Source organism: Toxotes jaculatrix, chromosome 12 (genome assembly GCF_017976425.1).
Source record: "Toxotes jaculatrix isolate fToxJac2 chromosome 12, fToxJac2.pri, whole genome shotgun sequence".
NCBI lineage: Eukaryota > Metazoa > Chordata > Actinopteri > Toxotidae > Toxotes > Toxotes jaculatrix.
In genome coordinates, this window is record NC_054405.1 from 25141891 (window position 1) to 25162578 (window position 20688).

Sequence of the window (20688 nt, forward strand, 5' to 3'; positions counted from 1 at the left end):
TTCCAAACAAATGAATTTCAGCTTGTAATCTATGAATCTGCAGCTGGAAAGCTAATTAAAGCCAATTATCTCTTCATTCAGATACTTTTAACATTTCGATTAGTTCTGTCAGTCTAATCATTTTAGCTCACGTCACTGCAGCAGCGCCAAGGCGGCACAACAAACATTCTCATGCAGGAAGCCAAGAACAGTCCAGACTGTTATTCAGATCATCACTGGTTTGAGTTATGGTCCCTTTTCTTTTTGAACAGTGAACTCTTTGAACGGAGTCCTGACAGAGATGGAGCGCAGGAATAATTGTTTCATTGCTCCGTTTGAAGCAGGCCCATCCATCAGGCTGCCACGTGTTCTACGCTGAATGTGTATAATGTGTAGATGAGGACAGGATTCGGTGACGATGACAATCCCAGGAGAGGAGTGGCTGTGAATTTGGATGGTGTGCAGCACTGTACTGATATATGAAATTTTTCTTCACAGTATACAGAGACGAGGAAGGAAAATTCAAACGGTGATTTTTCTTAAAGGACGGATACGAGCTCTGCTTGTAGGGAGGCAGGTTTACACAGCCTTGGCACTGTCATAAAACACCTTCCTTCAGTTTCACTGAAATGTTCCCTTTAGACTTTGTGAGCCGCGTTTCTCAAAATTGTGCTTGTAAATAGTAAATATCTGATCTAAAAAGTGAATTAATGAACGAGCAGGTGTTTTTGAGCGAATTCCGTCTCAGTGCCTGTGATGCTGAATCCAAAGCATTTGTAACTGGAGAGGCGCATTCACTGGACCTTAATTACCATGAATAAATCAAGTGGCACCACCTCATACATAAAATATGATAATCTTAAAAACATAATCTTCTAGACCAAAAGTATGGTGAAGAATCAAAACCAGAGGCGAAGAAATGGCCTCACATGGATTAAGCTTAAGCCAGTGGAGATGTCCACCAATTCATTATCTTCACTTAACTCTTCAGACTTTTAAAGCTGAATTAAAACCAAATCTAAAGGAACAACAAAGTGAAACTCAGGTTATGTTCTGTAACGCAGTTTACAGAGGGTCCCTAAACGCCTCATGCGCGTTAGCGATGAAGCCGGTAGTTTGTCGTGGCCCTCGTGCTTGACGCAGAGCGCGCGACGCGGACAGGTGTGTGGAGAAGACCTCAGGTAGCTGTTTAATAAAGTGAAGGAAACGCTTCTAACTAAACATTGGAACCGCGAGCAGAGCCGGAGCTTCAGGGACAGAAGCTGCCGTTTAAACCGTGGAAGAGAAACTCTCACCGGCGTTACATCCGGGCGAGTTCGCTTCTCCGGGTCACCTGTGTTTCGGGCTCTTTGATAACACTTAATCACACTTGGTGCTTTTGAGATATATTTTTTACTGTGGACAATGTGGATCTGCCTCTGGAGCTTCATGGCCGCTGCTGGACCCATCCTTCTCCTCCGGACACTGACTCCTGAATACTGAGCTGTTCCCAGGAAACCGGTAGGAGCCAGTTACATGAAACTTAATTAACCCTTAGATGCATAAGTGGGGTCAAAAATGACCCCAAGGGTTGTTATTCTTCAAAATCTTTTAAATTAAAAGTATTTATATTTTCATATTCCAGGTATTCCTCATAAAACATGTTTGTGACATGAGGCCATTGCAATTTTAAATTTTTTTTTCACACTTTTCAAGAAATTGCAGTTTTTCTATGACTACCCCACTTTTCCATGAGCGGGGTCAAAAATGACCCCATACATTTCCTATGAAATCTGAAGTTAGCCCAGGAACCTTTGATCCTTATCAACTGTGATTGTCAGTATACACTTACTGTTGCACTTACACATCTGATGCTAGCAGTTTCACCACCAAGGAGGTCATTTCTACACAGCAACATACATGTAAGTATTATCTTCATTTATCTACTTTTTTTTCCTGAGTATTAGTATTATTGTCAGCAAATTAGCCTATTTTGTTGTTAGCTAGTTAGCTTACTACCAACTACAAAGCTAGTTGACTTTTCTGTGATAGGGTATTAGTATTATTGTCATCAAATTAGCCTATTTTGTTGTTAGCTAGTTAGCTTACTACCAACTACAAAGCTAGTTGACTTTTCTGTGATAGGGTATTAGTATTATTGTCATCAAATTAGCCTATTTTGTTGTTAGCTAGTTAGCTTACTACCAACTACAAAGCTAGTTGACTTTTCTGTGATAGGGTATTAGTATTATTGTCATCAAATTAGCCTACTTTGTTGTTAGCTAGTTAGCTTACTACCAACTACAAAGCTACCTTACTACATTCATGACTTTTCTGTGATAGGGTATTATTATTATTGTCCTCAAATTAGCAGACCTTGTGATGCCAGATGTGTCCAAGAAACAAAGATCGCAAAGCCACCAAATGCTGCTGGAAATGCAGTATTCCTGTGTGCAACGATCACAGCCAGCAGCAAGTCATTTGTAACAGCTGCACACAGTGAGAAGAGAGAAGACATTTGTGTCTCTACATGTGCGTGGACAGTGTTATGGTCCCTGGACTTACTTTATGTTCATTCTCTGTTCATCCTTCATTGTAGTAACAGACAGACATACACACAATTGATTTTGACATTTTTTGATACATGATTGATTGATTGTTTCTTTTGTGATAAAATGTGAATAAAATATGATAAATGAACATGTCAAAAATGAAATCACTCATTTGTTAATCAAAATATAATAAAAAATCATTATCTTTAACCAAAATTAAAGAAATTTCTTAAGTTTATTGCAAAAGCGCATTTATTCTAATTGGGGTCATTTTTGACCCCACTCATGGAAGAGTGTAGGTATTGGTAGGTCATGCATCCAAGGGTTAAAGACGATCCAAAAATGTAATTCAGACTTTTGCCCTGAGATCTTAGATAGTTTTGTTTTTGTTTTTGGCTCAAAACCTGGAAAAACGAACGGTTTGAAGGAAGGAAGGTTTAAAGGAAATGAAATTCAGCGCAGATTCCCGCAGCCAGGTGCGTTCTGTCAAACACGTGATCACACAGGTGCCGACGTTCAGCGTGCGTCAGCGTCAGTTTCTGTTCCAGGTGGAGACAGTGCCGTTAAACTCAGACTCACAGCGACAGACCTCCACACATTGTTCACTGACCCACTTCTGACTTTAAACACATCAAACATACACTTGAACAGACACGAGCGTCCCGCCTTCACTAATTAAGATGCCTCAGATTCGCTTTCACTGAAGCGAAGTTACGGCGTCAGAGGAAGTGTGCGTCAAATGTCAAGAGCAAACAGAAGTGAATGAGCTTGACTCGCCAGCGTCACAACTTATTTCTCTCGTCTTCTTTTTTTTTTTTTTTAAACACTGCAGCCAGGTTGGTTTTTAATGAGCTGCTGACTGCAGGAGTTTGGGGGTTGAGGAACAGCTGAGACCGGCTCAGACAAAGAGAGGGGTTCAAACACAGGGATAAGATCCAGCTCACGATTAGACAGATGTTTGAGACACAGGCTTGGAGTTTGACAGGGAGACAGGCTAAGACTCAGGTCTAATGCCTGTAGGTCAATAAGGAGAGACTCAGACTTGTGTGAGGGTACCTGAAGGACAGGTGAAGCAGGACAGTGTTTGGAGAATTTCGGAACAGACAGGTTACGATATTTCCAGTGGCAGTTAATAATATTCAGCAGAACATTTTGAACTCAAAATAACCAATTGCATTATTTATAAGCACTTTCAAGTCCAATAAAATGAAGATTTTTCTTACTCTGCCGGGGTGAAGCACTGAGCTGTTTAAGTTTAGAAGAATCTGAGTGCAACATTCGGAGATGGTGCTTTACAAATTGACAGCCATGCAGCCCAGTATTTGCATAATGTCTGTATCCAGTCGCCCTTCATCAGCCGCAGAACTGTAGGTGAACTGTATTTCACACGTGCCGTGTCATAACGAGTAACGTCTTCAAAACACTGACCTCTGCAGAGTCTATCAACTCTGGTCCAGGTCCTCTGACCTTTTTTTTCATTATGCTGGACCCCCCCCCCCCCCCCCCCCCCCCCACATCTTTTCCAGACCAGAATCTCTTGTAAGCTGTTTTTTGTTCTTCACACAACCACTGTCATCATCTTTTGTGTGCGCCGCACCTCGAACGCCTCGGAGGAAGGATTGGCTGAAAGAACGTGCTATTATTTGAACGTCATGATGGCGGGCTTTTATCCTGACTTCAAGTGTGGCCATTCGGAATAGCTGTGAACACATTTGCCTTCAAACATGCTTGTACCACACACTGTGCAACCTAGTTTTGCTCAAGTGCCATCCTCAAGCAGAGCGCAGAAAAACTCGTAATGACAGACTGACATGAAGTGGTTCAGTTTGAGTCTCCTGAGTCTCTGATATTGTTGTTGATAACAGGATAATCAGACTCAGTCTTTGTATAAAGGAGACACAGCATCACCATCATCATCATCATCATCATCATTCTAACCAGGTAGTGAATTAAATCAGTCCACATTTTGTTATTCACCTGCTTCTTTCCTTCTAATTCAGTGTTGCCCTCTCTCTCGTGGCGCTCAGAGTTTGTTGACAAGCTGAGCAGGACACCAAAGGTCGGCGCTGGTCTTTCTGCCTCTTAGTATGAGAAGCTCTCCCTCCCTGAACTAGATTACACCATAAATCAGCAGCTCGCAGTATAAGCCGGCCAGTAATCCAGCAGGGAGGGAGGCTATTTGTGTGGTTGTGGTGTGTGTCTGTGATCGTGCATGTGCGTCAAGGATAGTGACTGCATGCCTGTGAATATCCACAGACATCTGCATTTGTTGGGATACGGCTGCATTGATTTTTTTGTGTGCATCTGTGTGTGACAACTGTTTCGTGTGTAGTGCCATAAATTCTACTCAGACCTCAGTATATTATCACACTTTTATAAAATCTGATTTATTTGAAATATTGTCGTGCTGCAGTGTGAGTCTGAGCTGTGTGTAAATAACTCAAAGTTTATTTAAAGGGAGACGAACTAGCAGAGCGGGTGAGATCAGAAGTGTAGAGACGGGGGTAATTCTAAAATCTGACATGGCTGAACGTTGGGTCGTTGTGTAGGTCGGACGCAGCCCCCCCCCCCCCCCGATCCAGTGTCAGGAAGGTGTGTGTGGGGGGGCGGGGTTTGCAAAGCTGCTTGACCATCTAACAAGCAGTTCTGATGCAGCTGCCCCTCTTCAGCCTTTATGGATTTAAAAGGATTCAGATTTGCACACATTAGGGAAATACACAGTTTGAGCGTAAGACATGCATTAAAACATGTGCAGCCTCTGTTTTAAACGTGTGCACACGCGTCGGTGCATCTCTGCTGCCCATCAGCTGTCACTTTCTAATTTCCCAGAATCAACACATGTCAGCTCTGGAGAAAAGCGGTAATTTTATCCCATTCACCCCTCGCAGCAGCACATTTCAGCGACAGAGTTTTAACTACGTGTTCGGTTTGCATGATGAATCGTGTGTGTGTGCTACGGTCTGCTGATCGTGATAGCTGTTCCCCTCCATCATGTCTCCATGCAGGATGTTTCTGGTGTCCTTTTATAATTTTGAGTACTCATAACTGTGGTACAGTGCGAATGAACGGCCACGTCCGGCTGTGTTTGTGAGCTTTGTAAGCTCAGTTTTAACACCAGAGAAAATCATTTTTCACCGCAGGTCCACATCGCTTTAAATAATCATAACTGTCTTTATTTTAGGACAGTTTGAATCATAAACTGGAAATGAAACTAAAACTGATTATCTTTTATGTTGTCTCTTAATGTCAGATGACCATGAATTGAAAAAAGAATCATACATACAGTCGTACACTTGTATTCCCACGCCGCGATCATGTATAACGCTCAGGAAAGTTAAGACGAGTGGAACAAAGAACAAACTGGAAACAAAGCAAATCAAAGTTCAGATGAGAACCAAGATTTTCAAAGCAGTGAATGACATCAAATATTCACCTCATGTTCGCGGCAGTTCTAAAAGTAATACCTTTAATTCACTGTCGCATTACTCTGACATGATGGCTCTGTACAGTCGGACTGTCAATCGTAATTTTGCGACTGGTGGAAAGACATCACAGTAAATTAAAAATCTGCTGTGCCGCACTTTTTGTGGTTATAATGTAATTACAATAAAATACTGCTTGATGTGTTCCGATGACAGAATTTTAATAGAGCAATTACAATTCGATTTCTTCAGATGAAACGGCCACCGTCCCTAACAAGTTAGATTAATAACAGTCATACTTATTATCTGTCTCATTGCATAGATTTAATATCACCGAAGAAGCTCTCTGTCATTACGATACACCACGAAAAAAAAAAACGAGAATAGAATCAAAACAATAATAATAAAGGATTGTGATTAATTTATGGTACAAAAGAGGTAATATTTAATAGTTAGGGGAAATGGATAGCACTGTAGCTTAATGAGAAGATGAAAGCAAGGAGCCGGTGTCACCTCATTCAGCTCGCGTCCTCATAGGAAATGAATATTCATGAGGATGTAATCACAGAATATGAGGAGATGGAACAGACATTCTTGTTAAACTCATATCTCAACAGTCATTTGATGGGAACAAAGGAGCTGCTATATACCATGTGACGTTCGGTGAACAGCTGACGTGTTTCCGTGAGACGCTGAGGACACGGTCACACGGCAGAGTCTCACAGCTCTGGCTGATGAACGTTTAACTTTCTGGCTTACTTTCATGCTCTGTCTGCGAGTGTTGTTATAATTAAAGTGTTATCAGGATTTTGACTGATACCAATACAGATAAGTCTGTAGCTGGGCTCAGATCACAGGAGATGGGCTTAATCAGTTTAGAAATCCATCAGCAGGCTGTAAAAGGAAGTGACATTTTCCAAGATTGGAACTAAAATCTGAGTAGGAAAGAAAAAAAATAGATGCACCACAAATTCAAGAAAGAAGTTTTGCATGACTGGAACAAAAATCAGAGTGTACAACAACTCAGGCTGCTCCACACACAAAGGGTTCATTGTCAAATCTTGTGAAGGAGTTTAGAGACTTGAAAATGAGGAGAAAAGTGAAGCTGGGAGCTTAATTACAAGCAGCACAGACTTAACATCCTAATTCCAGATGCTGAAGGAAGTCTCGAGGACCGAGTGTTCCACAAGCTACTTCTAGATTCTGTGAAGGAGAAGAGAAAAGGGAGGTTTCCTGTGAGAGTAAAGGTTTGCAGAGGCTGCGGAGGTTGTGTACGGACTCAACAGGAAGAAACGAGCAGTAAAATAAGAGAAATTAAATAGAAAATAACAGAAAGAGCTGGAGTTCAGTGGCTTGGAAAATCAATCCAGGGATCAAATTTACACAAATAATGCGAGGTGGAAAATTAATGTTCAGTCTAACTACAGCTTAACAAAGATCAGGGCAGGAGGAAAAAAATACAATAAATTAACTAAACTGAACAGAGGAGGAAGGTTTTTCACGGCTAAAAGCTGTGTTTCCCCGTCGGTTTATCAGCAGAGTTTGGTTGTGTGCTCAGTTTGTATTTCCCTGTGCGTTTTTAAGAGAATCAAAGCTGCTTTAATTTAAACCTCTTCACTCATGGAAGCTCTCATCATGGGCATCGGCACTCGAGAAAGACTCAGTACAACTCGGCGTCTGTCAGCAGCTGCAGGCTCGTCCCAGTTTGTCCCACGCTGCCTAAAGGGAATATCGACAGCTACTCTGCCTCGTTAGGGGAAGTTAGCGTTGTCATGGCAACATTACACACCACCAGGTTCAGTCAACGGTTGACTGAGTCTCTCACTTTCTCAGGATCTTCTGTCACTTCCTCCGCCGTTTCTGTTTTCCTTCATGTCATACATCTTTCGAGCCTCTTCCTCTGTCTTTCTCCTCTTCTCCCTCTGCATCTCACAGATTTAAAAAAAAGATTCTGAAGAATAATTAATTGAAGTTCCTCATCCCCTCCTCACTGTTGCTCATCACAGCAGAACACTAATATCTAATCATGACCTCCAGATGTTTCATCCTGGTGCCTCTTTAATTGTTTGCCTCCACCTGCCGACAAAAACTTTCTTTGAAAGTTATCAAAGACTTTGTAGGTAACGCTGAGATGCACAGAGGAGCAGAGACTCTTCCCACATCATTTTTAACATTACTTCAATGACCTTTCTGTTGTATCAGGCGGCACGCAGGAGAAATTGTCAGGAGATACATGGGAGACAGGGTGACATTCAACAACAGTCCGGAGCTGGATTTCCTCTGACACTGCAACAGCGTTGGTGCGTGTGTCTCTTCAGTGAGCCACGCAAAATATGGATATAGGACAAAATTCCAAAAAGTCATCATCACGAGAAGGTGTCAGAGATGTTGTCAGTGTAGAAGAGGGCCTGTTAACGATTGATGTCACACATTAAAAGCGATAGCTGCAGCACATCCCACTCTGCAAACAGAGCTACAGGAGTCAGAGCCAGGGAAACTACCTGTGCTAGCTGTTATATCTGAACAAACATCTTAAATTAGCATTAATTTACTCAAATAAGCTGATGAAGCCATGTACAAGACAAACCTGTTCATGTAGCAATGGTGCAGGGTGCGCTCTCACCAAACGACAGCCAAGAGTTTAAATTTGAAGTTCAGCTAACGCATGGAAGTGTTAATGTGGCTACACCTGATCCAATGTGCTGACAGCTGTCATGGCAGCCAGAAAAATTAACTGTCTCCCGCTTAAAAAAGCCTGTAATTAAAATTACAGTTGTTGCGGTTTTAAAGTGGCACTTTACAAATGTGATTTTTAATACAAAAACAAATTGTTTAGCTGCAGCTCTAACTGTGTGGGTATCTGTTCCCGTTTAACCTTTGCAGGGTCAGTGGGGGCTGGAGCCAAAGTGTTATTGTTCGTGTATTGGTTTGTTTAGGGACACTGGCCAACATCATTGTAAATGTGCCATTACAGTTCCGGCTAATCACAGTGCAAGTGGGTGATTGTTGTTGCGCTGGTAAATTATTGCCTGTGGACAGTATTTATACCACGTTGGTCCGTTATATGAAAGTGATAATACTCCTGAGGTTGCTCTTCATTGTGGCTGTGAGTGCTACTGTGCACCATTATCATAACCACATACAAAGTGCTTCAGTTCGTGAATGCATCAGCGATGGGAAGAGAGCAGAGAGGCACATTCAGTGTGGGTGTGAGGAGCAGGATTCAGTTCATTTTAACTGTTCTGCAGGAATCTCCTGAGGGTGAGAGATGTGTGTCTGTGAGCATGTACTGTATGTGCCAGTTCAGTTTGAAAATCTAGCATGCAAAGGCAATGAGCGCTATTTTCTCTCCTTCCTTTTTAAACTCCCATCAAGTGCCCTTGAGCAAGGTACTCCACCTCCAGCTGCTCCAGCGTAGCCGCCGGACAGACCCAGGTGTGTAACTGTGTGAACGTGAGGCACCGCTGAGCTAAGAAAACATATTAAATGCTCTAAAATAGCATTCCCAGGCTAGCAAAGAGAAACGAGGGTAGAGAGAAGCAGGGAAGCCGAAGTGTTTTGCAGCTGGATAATGTCGTATTCATGCTCTGGAAATGCATCGGTGGTTTTCATCTTCAGAGGAGTCCAAGTTCCTCTGCATGCCTCTGCGCCTCCTCCCGTCTCCTCCTTCCCATCTGCTGGAGAGAATCACCTCACATTAAACATCTCTTAGAAAATGACCCCGGCTAGCAAATGATTAACAGCTGAGCTGTGGAGAAAAAGACCATTAAAGAACATTTCCTATGAATTTTATATTCATTTTACATTTGGTATATAGTTTGCAGATTCAGTATTAACACCTCCATATTGATTGAGATAATCTGAGGCTGAGCTCCGGTGGTTTCCAGCAGTGATAGGACTTCAGAGCAGCTTGTCACCATCTGACTGACTGTGGCCCCTGTTTCAGGTTTGTTGTGCTTCATTTAGTCTTTTTTCTATTTTGGTTTGAAAGCGTCGCTGCTCACAGTAAAACGGTAAGCCACCGTCTCAGGTCAGTCATATCTACACACACACACACACACACGCACACACACCCTCACAGGCGTATAAATCAAGTAGACACAACCTCACGGGAGCACACATATGCTTTTATACACACTCAGACACACACTGATGGTTTTCTTGGAGATTCACTGCGGCTGTAAAATGATCTTGTAAAAGAGTGGTGGGGGCCTCCCGCTCCAGCTCTGGAGGGTTCATTAACTGACACGCACACATACAGACACACACATAGACACACAAACAGATACACAAACAGACAAAGTGACCCCTGGAAGGAATTCATTCATTTTTATGCCCCCTCTCACCTCATGGCTGTTTATTTGTTTTCCGACCCATTAGGTTAGCAGCTTTTCAGGACTCGAGCCTTTTTAGAGTCTCTCTCATCTTTACACGCTGTAGCATCGACTGGGTTTCATGAAGAAGAGACGCTCCACTAGAAGTGGCTGTAAAAATAAGACAGTGAAGTACTGCCTGAAGACAGTTTCCACTGTTACTTAGAAATGCGGTCAGAAGTACTGTAAGACTAGTGTCATAAAAATTTTACTCTTTATTAATCTCCGTTCCATCCTTAGTGTAGGATAAAAACTGCTTATGACTCCTGAACGCTGAGTATATGAAGAAACAAGGTCGTAGCAGAAATAATTAGCTTCTCAGATGCTGAGAACCAAATATACATCAGATAATTTACTCAGAAACAATGAAGTTGGAAAACCGTGCTCCACAGGACATGTTTTGACATCTCCTGTGAAAGATCTTGATTTTTTTTTTTTCTCTTTTTAATGCTTTAATGCCAAAGGCAGCGAGCGAGCATGTACGAGAGCTGGTATCAGCAGCACGTGAGTCAAGTTTGGTTGAGTATACGGGTTTGTAGTGCTGAGCGGCGTCGGCAGCGAGTGCACACAGCTACGGTAAGCCCCGAGGGGAAAACGTGAGTCAGTCAGTCAGTCAGTCAGTCAGTCACCGCCTGCGCTGCTTAAAACAAGCTAAAGTTTGTCACAAGTGAGTTTGTGACACCATTTAAGGTTGTAATGCTTTCATTTAAATGGCTGGCAGCCAGTTTGGTAGTAAAAGGCGAGTAGGTGGAAGAAGGCAAGTGTTGGCTATGGCTATTTCCTGGAGGCAGCAGGCACCAGTGTAAACTCGACTCAGATTGAATGTGTCCTCATATTTAGGAGAGCATCACTGATTTCTGAGCCATTTTTAATGTTTATTATATATTTTTCTGTGCTGCCACATTGATCTAAGCACTGTCTGTAAATGGAGCCAAACTATAGCTTGGTGTGACAGTTCCCATTACAGTGAAGTGATTGTGATTACGTGTTGGGTTCCTGTTGATGCTGAATAAAAAGGTTCCGTTACACAGACTGGAGAAACCAGTGCTGTGAAAACAGCTCAGGTGTCAGTAAATGACCGTGTTTAGGGTGTTTCATCTAAAACAAAATGTTTGTACCATCAGAGAAATCTACCGTTTTTGCTCACTAAACCTAAAATGGACGCTGTGAGTTGAGCAGCAGAACGTGCAGCGCAGGACAAGTGCAGCAGCGTCAGAGTTCATGAGGTTAAAGACTGTTCATGTGTAATTTCTGCCTCAGTGCTCAGCTCTGGTTCAGCCGTGTGTAAAACAACAGCCAAACAAAATAATCACACCAACCATTTCTCTTTACCTTCCTCCTGTCAACTCGTTTCCATCTCCTACCTGCCATCAAACCACGTTCTTTTTTTTTTGTCATCCCTCCCTTCACTTTGTAAAACCTCAGAGAGCGACATGAAAAACAGTGATTTGTGTCATGTTAATGATGCTTTATTGTGCTCGCGGCAGAAGAAAGAGAATAACAGAGAAAGGAAAGGAGAGAAAATGTTCTGTGAAGCTCCTGTGAAAATGTTTATTTGATTATAGCCTCTTGTAAATTATTCTGATGGCAGAGAGACTTGAAAAGACTCAGAAGAGCCTGATAACCGAGTACGAAGGCATCTAATGCAGGATTCATAGCCTGTTTGTTCATTAAAAGAAAAAGCAAACAAAGTAAACATTGCATGTTGTGCATGTGCAATTGAAAGTAACAGCATTGCAGAAAGTATATATTTACTTTGTTTAATTATTAGGGTATACATAAATTAAATCATTCATGTTAATGTGTCAGGTTTAGGAAAATTGCTAATTATAATCCGCGGTCCCTGGACAGATATTACAATGAAGAAAAGTAAACAAAAGCACATAATGCAAAGTACAGCTAAATGAAAATCAACTCCACAAAAACAAGCAACAAAACAAACAAATCAAAGATGGCTGGATTTGAAACCTTCTTGCTGTAATACCACACGTTGTGACGTTTCTTAAGTTCCAGCCATGTGAAACTGACATGCACACCTATGTTTTACTGAACATTCAGTACCTTTACATGCCTGTAAACCATCCACCTTTTGTTTTCCACGAAACATGTTTGGCTAACTGAAATTAGTGCTATGGAAATGTGGCAGGCGACAGTGAGCCTGTGGGTTAATGCTGTCTCTGAGCTGAGTGGAAGTTTCCTCATGTTGCAGTGATGCAGTCCACACAGTAACAGTGTGAAGTAACGATGATGTAGGTGAGTAGTTACCTGATTATTCCATGAGTCTTCCTCCTGCTGAGTGTGGTCCAAGTCTCCTCCAGGTGGACCAGTTTCCTGTCTTGTCCTTTGGTTTCCTGCATAAAAACCCTGCTGATCTGCATTGAGCCTTTTTTTTTGAGAAGTTATTATTGTCACTGTGCTGCTGGGTCAGAGCTTTCAGACCAGGTCAGACAGCTGAAGATCTGTATCCCTAAGAAATCAAAATGGAAAACATCCTCAGCAGCTGTACCACCAACTGTCAGAGCCTCACTCACATTTTTCCTGGATATTTTTCCTTGGTGTCGTGGATCAGGCTGCTTGGAGCCTAGCTTGTAGCTTCTAGCTTGTAGCATGTTGTGTTCTTTTCCAACCAGTATCATCGACTTCTCTGAACAAGTATTTGTATGCGATTGCTACACATTTTCTGGTTGTCCGAGCAGGTGCTGTATGTTCTGCCGACCTTGTTCCATTGGGTTTCCAGTCTCCTCCTGTATATTCATGTCAGCATATTCATAGCTCGCAGTGACCATCTGTGAACTCGGCCTGTGCCAGGACAACTTTCTGCCCCGGCGATATGAGCCAAGTTTGACCCACAGTGTGTCATTTTGCAAATATATGCGCATATATGGAGGGTGGGAGCAGTGTGTGACATGACAGATTACACAGAAGAAGAGAGGAATCAGGGAGAGGTCTTAAAAACTGATTTTACTCTCTGCTGGAAAAAAAAAAAGAAAAGAAAACCTCATATAAAGTAAAAAGAGAATATATGATTAGTCAGACTTCACTGAATGGATTAAGGTTAAAAGAAAAGTCTCTGTGGAGATAATCTGACCGTGGCCAGTGAACAATGCAGGGATTGAGTAAAGTGGGATTCAGCAATTTGTTCTCATCACCGAGAAATAAAAGCAAAGCAGAACTGACAGTCAAGCTGTGACAGCTCTGAGGAAACATGATTGAGAGAGAGAGAGGGGACTCGTGGGTGAAGTGGTAGTTAAACCCACTTACACTCAATTTAACCAGCGTTTTCAGGTGACCTTAATCATCCAAATGGATGAAAGCACTCGTGCTTTTCTTCATCTGAGCGAATTTGTTTGAGCTGCATGTTTTTCTCTGAATGAGCGTTAGCTTGGCCACAGCATCAGTGACAGAATCCTCCTGCAGCATAAACTGAGTGATGGTAGCAAACTTTGCTGCAGCACCACCTTCACTGTAAGGCTCTGATTGGATTTTACACCACTACTTTTATCATCACTGCAAAATCAAAGCAAAGCAAAGCAGGAAGTATCCTGAAATTATGGCGCAATTTTTACAGTTTTTCAGAAAAGTGGTGCCAGTTCAGCAACGAAATATTGTCTCTGTATCTCAGACTCGGGAACTCACGCAGTGCTTATCTGTAAAGTCTCATCCTTTCCCTTTTGGATGTTTCCAGGGAAACTGATTGAGGTTTAGTGTCATCAGGAGTTGCTGTGTCCTATCCAGGTGGATGTGGGATGAGGAACAAGCGAGCGAGAGAAAGACAGATGCTAAAGAAAGAGGCGTTGACATTTTCAAACTTTCACATTTAATAATCTTCATCTTTGGTGATGTTTGCCAAGGTCGCTGCTACTTCCTTTCACAATCAGCGAAGTCACGACGGAGCATCTGTGTATTTTTACCTCATCACTGAGGAAGCGTGTTACAGCTGAGACAGCAGAGGTTTAAGGACAGATTAAGATCTTGAAATCCACCTGAATTGATTTGACTTGTTTAAATCATTTAAAATCGATGTGAACCAGATGTGGTTTATTGGTCGATTTATGGTGCTTTCATTGACATGCTACGTACAGCCATCTTTACACACCTGAGAAATACTGTAAGATATCTGGCTTTGAATGTGAAGTGTTTGTTAGCTCTGCTCTGTAGCTGAGCAGAGTCCAGAGCAGAAATACAATATGGACACAGTGAGCTGCTGCGGTCTGAGGCTTAAAAAGGCCTTGAAAATGAGCCAGTCTTTCAGCTAGTGCCCATAGTGTTGGGTTTTCTTTCATTTTAATTATTCATGACTGAATCACTGAAGTTGTTTTTCTAATTTGCATTTGTAGCAGTGTTAAACTTGAAGACTCCAAAAGCTGGAAGAATCCATTTTAATGGAATCAAACAGAGCTGAGTGACGGGCTAAATATTTTATTTTACGATGCACTAAATCTTTTATTCTGCAAGAAAATCTAATTGAATTGCTGTTGGATTTATTTGTTACTCTGCTGGAAGACAAAGGAAGAGGAGAGGGAGAGGTGAGAGAGGAGGAAGCAAAGAGGGACAAGAGCAAGACGAGAAAAGAGAGCAAGCGTTTGATCTCTGGTCTCCAATGTTCAGGGCAGAGAAGAGAACTCAGGCCTCTGTTCACTGTCCTTTGTCAGGGTAGGAAGGAAAGAAGAGGTTGACAAGTTAAGGCCCTTGTTGCCTTCTGCCGAGTTCAGGGCAGGAAGAGAAGAAGAGGAGGTGAAGACTGAAAAGACAAAAGGAGGAGGTGATGAGACCAGGAGGCCAAACGCTGCTGCTTTCAGTTCTTTTCGGGCAGAGGAGAGGAGGTGAGAACGCACGAGAATGAGGATTAAAAAGAGATGAGGGAGGATAAAAAGAAAGAGGGCAAAGCCGGGGTGAAGAGAAGAGTGAGGGAGAGCGGAAAGACAACATACAGGATTCCCAGACCACCGCCGTGGCCTTCTGTCCCACAATCCATCAGGGCGTCTGAGGCTGCATGGCCACACGCCACGATGACAGATCTGCCTGTCAGCCGAACACAGTCCAGCACGACAGCTTGGCAATTCAACAGCTCAGATTAACTTTCAAACTTAGAGGAAGACGTGACATTCACTGCTGCTGTGTGCACGAGTGCAAAGACTCGACTCTGAAAACGAAAACACGCAGTGCAGACGACTTCGCTTTTTAAAAAACGCATCTAATGCTGTGGAGCTGGTGAAACGCTGGTGTGAATATCAGATACGAGGGTGGAGGTCACATCCTTTCCCTTCACTCACTCTCTCCTCAGAGTGTAATAAATTAGTCGTTTGTTGTTTCCTGTAAAGGAAGAATATGCTTACAGATAGTTTTTAAGTAATTAGTGAAAAAAAACACACTTTAAATATTTTGACATCTGTATCGCAGCGTGAAAGATAAACCCGAGGATCAGTTGACAACATGAAAAAAATCCCTTGTGATTTACAGAGTGAATTTCCAGTGTTTCTCTGTCACTGTTGTCTTTTCAGAGGACGAATGTCTTTCTGCTCATGTGATTCTTATCATGATGTTTTGTAAAAGAGAACAAAGCCTGTGCTTCTTTTCTTTTTCACTCTCTGTATTATTATACTCAGCCTCTTTGTCTGTTGTTCTGCTTCCTCTCCACCTCTCCGCTTTTCTTTCTCCTCTGTCACTTCTCTTTCTCTTTACCACCTCTCCATTTTCCATCCACCACCACCGTCTCTCACTTCTCCCCCTCTTTCTGCTTCTTTGTGAGACCTGCTGTCACATTACATCAGGCGACAGTTTCAAACATCGCAGACTTTTAACAAAACACGTTCATTCAAACAGAATATTCCGTTATAATCGGTGATCATTGGGTTTTCACTCCGACTCTGAGCCTTTTTCAGATCTGACCGATGTTTCGGACTCCACAGTGCAGCACAACTGAAACAGCACTAAACTCTTTCAGCTCAGTTGCAGTTACTCTTTATTTTGCACGTCCAGCTGTTGAAAGACTCACAGGTGCCTGGATAAATTGGATTTGGAATTTGTGAACACTGAACACAAACTGAAAATGAGTCTCGATTGTCTGATGTTTTGTTTTCATGTTTTCTGATTTCATATTAGGTTAATATAAATGACAAAGATTAGGCTGTGTTACAAAATGATGTAACACCCGTTGTTACAAGCACATAATACCTGTTTGAATAACCCGGACACCAGGGCTGATTAACCTCTTCAACCCTGCAGATCCATTGGTGGGTCCGTCGTTATAAATCCATGCTGAGAACTGTTTAAACTCACTTAACTGGTTTTGAAATTCTAGTCAGTATCCTACAGACATGGAATGTTTGATGCCAAATTGTTGGTAATTTGTTATAAAATGATGCACAAATACTTTAATATTTCAGATGAACATTTACAAAGCGAAACAGAAAACTCATTATCGGACCTGGATGTAAAGGATACGTCTCCTCCCTCTGTCTCCACCATCTCAATTTACATTTTCTGTTTCTGAGGGCTTTGTAATGATTGAATTCATTACTGAAATTGAAGGATATGCTGTTCTCATTTTGTTTGTACTTGATCCTTTTTTTTTTTTTTTACTTAACAGACCACGGGTCGTTCTTTTATGAGATATCACTCTTTCATTTCATTTCAAATAAAATAAAATATCCTGTTGAATCCCAGCTTCATTTTACGAAAAGGGTTTGCTCACTACTTAACCTTGATGTACTCTGATACATTCATCTCGGCTCTTTTCATCTCATCAGGAATGTTTTTCATAAAACTATAAACAGCATTGTCACCAAGAAACATGATGATGTTCACATCGTGATCATCAGATTCACCATCAGTTCATGTATGCTGTCAACTGAGTGGATGACAGTCAAGGCTGCTCAGTCTTCTAAATGTTCTAGTTTAATAATCTTCATCTTCACCTGGAACCAACGTTACGCTGATATCCTCAGCTTTTTTTATTGGAAAATAGCGGAATTCTTGTAATATTGGATAAAGTTTTACAAGATTTCCGTGTGTTGATGTGCGCGGTCTGTCACATCTAGAAAAGAAAAAGAACAATATCAAAAACTTTTTTCAGGATCATTAAAATATGTCAAATGAAAAATAATTGGTAAAAACAGTTTCTTGTCAGAATAATAACAAGGAAACTTAGGAAACGTGTCCTGCCTGTAAAACATAAAACATATCTTGTGCTTGTAAAGTGCTTTTTTTCTTTGGCTGAACCTCACCCTGAGCTTAAACAGAATCTGTTACGCACAGTAGATGCTGAGATGCTCTGCTAACCAACAGAGCAAACAAACAGAACCTCCTGAAGACGAGCCCGTTGGCTCAAAGGTTGTGTGGGCCCAAATGTCTCAAAAACAATGAGATATTTGGATTTCAGATGACACACAGAAAGCTTTTATATTGATTAAGGCGTTTGGTTCCACTGCATTTCACTACAGTGCTGTTATCACTTTGCGGAGATGTGAAACCTGCTTTAGATTCTGGAGATAATGTGTCTCACTGAACATCGTGTTTTCTTAGTTTTTGTTGTTGCCTCATCATTGTGTGGTAACACAGCTGAGTTCAGGGACACAAAAAATCCTTGTTGATGGTGCATTTAGGTGCCTGTAGGAAAGTATTCATTACCAAACCTTTGGAATTCAGAGTCAGGGATGAGACCAATCCACATGGGTACAAACAGCTGTTCGAAGAGAGAGATGTCAGAACAGAAAAGCTCTGCGTGACATGAACTGAACTAACATTGTGCCTCTGAACAATTTGAAATGTTTAGCTGATTGAAAACACAAACACGTTTTGTGTCTCTGTGACACTGAATGCGCCCTGAGTACCGTGCTGTACTAGCTGCCCTCAGACACCAGCCGCGCACGGCTCACGGTCTCACAGCGGATGCCCGTTGGGGGCTCGGCAGCCTGGCTTGTTATTCTCGTTTTTCATTAGTCATGCAGGTTGTGGTGTGATGCCGGGCGGTTTAGGTCACGTCGCTCCCAGGAGAGTCCCTCTCTGTTCCTATGACCTCGCACACCCCATCAGCATCACGATGACGACTCCGAGCAAACCCTCTGCATCTGTTGCAGCCTGTTTAACTCCGCGCTCGGGCAGCATGAGGCCATCCTTGATGTATCCAGGAAAAGTGCACTGAATATGCATCGTGCGCATGTTTAAGCTTCAGACTGAGGATACAAAGCAAACACGTGTGTTTGAATCAGGGATGGTTTACATGTTTGTCGATTCCTTCGTGACTGTGTGCAAGAGAGGCAAAGCTGTGATCAGTCACGAGGTTCTCACAGCAGCAGGCGTCTTCAGATGCTTTTGATGAGCTTGACCATTTTTCACGCTGCGTGTAGCTCCAGGCGTCTCGCCGTCATGTGTCCGATGCGCCTTGTGTTATTTGGAAAATTCCTAATAAATAGATAAGACACAAACCCACAAGCTGAACACTTCATAATTACCGCATTTTTCTCTGGTCTCTAAAAAAATACAATAAAATATGAATTCACATTAAATATGAAGCAACAGTTGCTTTTTATTACTTAAGTAGCTGCGTTCTAATTTGAGATAATCATTGTTTACTTCTCATTGTAAACATCAGTCCTCCCAAGTTCTGCATTTGTAGACTGAATAACTGGCTGATAGGATCTGTCCTCACTCAGTGAATCCTGCTGGTAATTGGATTCTCCTGATCCATCTGAACGCCCAGATGCTAACAGCTGTTTTTACTCCTTGACTTTTCCCCCAAACACACTTAGTATTTTCTGTCTCCTTCCTCTGGATCATCTTCGGCTGTGAGAAGGAAGTAATGAGAGAAGGAAAGTGGCCTGCTCTCACTGATCTGTGCATGAAGGTCAAACAGTGAGGAGAGCTCACTCGCTCCGGGTAATAACAGGAGAGAAGAAAACAGTGAATGCCAGGCTCCAGTGTGTGTGTGTGTGTGTGTGTGTTTATATAGTTGCTTGCAGTTATGGATGACTACATGGGCATTTCCATGTTTGCATTTATACTTTTTGAATCTTCCTAGAGAGGAAACTAGTCGTTTAGATGGTAGTGTCTTATTAATAATCTTCATAATAATGAATTTGTTATGTTTAGACGATTGTCTCACAGTACATAATGAATTCTTTACACATAAGAAGATCAACAAAAGTGGGATGAAGGAAAAGCTGTTGATTTACTGTGCGTAAGCAACCGAGCCAGAATCAGCCTCCTCTGCTGGGTGTCAGCCTCAGGAAACGGGGGGGCTGAGGAGCGTGGAGTGGAATGGCTACTTCATACTTCACCACACTGAAAGGAACCAGTAGAGATGGTTTGGGCGTCTTATCAGGATGCCCTCAGGATGCCTCCCTGGGGACATATTCCTCCTACGTCCAACCAGGAGGAGAGCGGAGGGCAAACTGAGAACATGCTGAAAGGATTATATATCCCATTAGGCCTGGGAACACCTTGCTGTCCTCCAGCAGGAGCCTGCAGATGTAGCTGAGGGGAAGGATGTCTCACTGCCTGTTACCACCGTGTCTCAGACTCTGAGAAGCAGCAGATAATAGATTGATGGAGGAATTAGTTGGATTTTTTTTTTCATTTGTTATGCAACAATTTCTGTCAGTTTTTCTCACCTGGTCTGAGAACATGTTGAACAAGCAGCATAACCCGACGTTAAGGTGTCAGTATGTTTCAAATGAGCTATTTCATGCAAAGAGTGGCATACACGAGTTCATCCATCTAAAAGCATTACACTATGCACAGTGTTCAGAACGGTCCCATGTAGAGCTGAGGCATAATTCTTACCATCACAAGAGACGGGTGACGCCAAGCCTGGCCTACTTTCACACGTCTGTGTACCTGTAACTGGGAAGTTAAGTGGCCGTGATCGTTTCATTATCTGTCTCAGAAAGTTCTTTGATTCCGCTCTCAGAAAGCAGCAAGCAGCACTTTCATCTGAAGCTGTAGACCTTTGAAATGCTGTTGCTGAACAGCATGAGTTTGTTTAAGGTCTGTCAGACATATCTGCTGGTGTTTTGGCTGGAAACAGACGTCTCGAGACGTAAAAGGACTTGGGCTTAGTACTGGTCATGTTGCGCCAACATGCCATGTCAAAACCAGACAACTATTTACCTTTTGAGATAAACAGAGCACCTTAAAGTACACGATTTGCCTGGAGTTACAGACCAATTTATACAATCGGTCAGCCTTTCTACCAAACTGCTCATTGTTTGAATACAGCAAGGGCATTTGTTAGTTCCTTGCTCTACATGTGGAGTTTGTTTATGTACAAGTTTGCTTGTGTGTGTATGTTTGCGCATAGATCGGCGTGTCCCCTTGTCAAGAGGGGAGAGTGTTTAACAAATGACTGCCAGCTCGTGGACACAGGGGCCAGGGACCTCTGCT

At 42.3% G+C, this 20688-nt stretch overlaps 1 protein-coding gene across 1 annotated transcript in view; it reads left to right on the forward strand.

The window, feature by feature from the left end:
* The first annotated feature begins 1227 nt into the window (after positions 1-1227).
* sgcd (sarcoglycan, delta (dystrophin-associated glycoprotein)) overlaps positions 1228-20688 on the forward strand; it is a 158048-nt gene continuing 138587 nt past the window's right edge. The window contains exon 1 of the mRNA XM_041051114.1: positions 1228-1479. The gene's annotated coding sequence lies outside the window, so the exon portion shown is untranslated. The remainder of the gene's footprint in view (positions 1480-20688) is intronic.